Below are 2,556 nucleotides of genomic sequence, written 5' to 3'. Positions count from 1 at the left end.
AATGATAGATGGGAGAAAGATCAGCTAATTCTTGTGAAAATGAGTTGGCACTTGGTCTAGTAACAAACCAGTTACTAAAAGTAGTGTGATGAGAGTAGATAGGATAAACAGGGCTGAGGAAACTAGAGATAAAAACTAAGGGTGCCTGGGTGGCTCAGTTGGTCAAGTGTCTGCCTTCAGCTCAGGTCATGGTCCCAGAGTCCTGGGATTGAGTCCCATGTCAGGCTCCCTGCTCAGCAGGGAGTCTCCTTGTCTGCCCCTCCCCTGGCTCATGCTCTCTCTCTCACTCTCTCTCTCAGATAAATAAATAAAATCTTAAAAAAAAATACGTAGAGACATGGGAGGGTGACATCTGGGTTGTGGTTAGTTGGCTGCATAGACTCAAGTCAAGGCATTATAGTTTGGGAAAGGAAATTGTCAGAGTTCAGAGGACCAAGGAGCAGAGTGAAAGCCTCAGTTATGCATGGGCTGAATGAAGGAATGAAGAAGAGGGAATACTCAAGTTTGAGTTCAGAGTCAAATCAGGAGAGAATTGCTGCTGAATGCTAAGCAAAGACACAATGAAGCCACAAGTGTTAAAGTCCTGAGGTAGGATAGTCAGGAAATTTGAAGAAGGGATGGTAGACTAGGGATTGAGGTACGTAAGACCAGGCATCTAATGCCTTAGGACACTGCAGGAAGGACTGTAGTTGAGTGTTCTAATGACCACACCACATCTCCTTGGCAAGCTCACTGTGCTTCACATATGATCTTTCTTGTGGAGAGGAGTATAATATGGATAAGGCAAGCTGGGGTAGGCAAAAAGCACCTACACTCAGTGTTCAGAAGCAGAGATGGATATTGTTTCAGAGCACTTTATTTGCCTCAGTTAACCAACTTTGTTCCTAGACTGATATCAAAAGATATGGTGGGAAATACTAGTGCCCAAATAAAGCCTTGGAAAATTTTTTTGAAATAAGGAAAGTTGGCCATGAAGACTTTTCTGTCCTGCTTTCTGTATTTACTACCTATCTCTTAATGGTTTTCTTTCCAAGTCTACTGGATCTCTCCCAATGACCTAACCCAGTGCGTTTCAAAAATAAGCTTGTGTTGAAATGATCTTGAAGTCTTGTTAAACTCAGATTCCTGCTTCCCATCCCCTCAGAATTTCTGATTCACTAGGAATAGGTGGGGCCCAACAATTTGCATTTCTAACAAGTTCCCAGTGGATGTTGATGCTATTGGCCCAGAGCCACACTTTGAAAACAATTGACTTAAAACTTCTACCCTGCTACTTTATCCAAATTTGTCATTCCCTGATGTAAGAAGCCTATTTAACTAAAATCGCATGTTTCCCTAGATCTGAAACACATAAATTAAAATCAAAATTATTTTAGGGCATATAAATTCAGCAAAATTTAGTCATCTGATGAAATCATGTATACAAATACGTGAATGATAGCAACAATAATTTCTCCAGCTTCATTCGATTTTTGTTGACTGAGATGGGTCTCTAATGAGAAGAACCTCAAGCAATATGACCAAATGAAGGGGGAAACCTAAATTGTAAGGAAGGATTTTCCTGGGCAGAGTGTTCATATATTTGATGGAGTCAAATTACTTCTTCTGTTGTACTTCCTTCACTTCTAAATCTACATGCTCCACAAATTTGCAAGTTCTCCCCCACCCCCCAACCCCAGGTTTACCATTTAATTTCTAGCAATTCTAGCGCAGGTGGTGGAATAGAAATTGTGTGTCCAAAGTAGAGGAAGGTAGGGTGACATGCAAGTGAATTCTTTATATGTTAGAAACCACCTGTTCCATATATTTTGGCCATCACCAGAAATATTTAAATGTCAGGATTCATCTTTCTTTAAATATTTTCTGCAAGTTTGAGCATATTGCCTTGTTTGAAAGTGTCTGTGAAAGAACCATTTATTTTTGTCAAGGAACATTGTTCACCATGGCACTTGTTAAAAAAAGTAAATTAGACTCTAGAGTACTGCAAAATTACTTTCTCTTACATCACATGGCATTTCAATGAAAGCATAAGAAAATACTCTGATTTGCAGGGGTTATATTTTTAGTGGTGTCCTCTTAAGTGATTTTTAACATAATAGAAGTGCTAATTGCTGTGGTGACTTTAAAGGTGAAATCTTGCTTCAAATTCAATGGCTTGATTTTGCATCTTTAGCTAAGCCTTAGGTCACATGACTTAAAGCCGAAAATGACTACAAAGTATTATTTTGTGTTTTAGCTTAAATAAGGAAGACAAAATAGAGTCCATCGGAAGGAAAGCTAGAAACACTCACAAAAGCTGTCAGTCATATACGCTGTTTGAATTTTTAAAATATGCCTTGTATTTTTAAGAGAGTAAATGTGTTCTTAGAATTCAGAGCTTCTGTTTTCTTACTCAAAAGGTGTTTTTAAGTATTTAAAATACAGTAAACTAACTTCCTCCCTCCCTCCTTCCCTTTCCTTCTTCCTCCCGTCCTTTCTTTTTCTTTCTTTCTTTCTTTCTTTCTTTCTTTTTCTTTCTTTCTTTCTTTCTTTCTTTCTTTCTTTCTTTCTTTCTTT

This window comes from Neomonachus schauinslandi, chromosome 7 (assembly GCF_002201575.2).
Source record: "Neomonachus schauinslandi chromosome 7, ASM220157v2, whole genome shotgun sequence".
NCBI classification, from domain to species: Eukaryota; Metazoa; Chordata; class Mammalia; order Carnivora; family Phocidae; genus Neomonachus; species Neomonachus schauinslandi.
The sequence above is the reverse complement of the archived record's forward strand: the minus strand, read 5'-3'. Positions refer to the sequence as shown.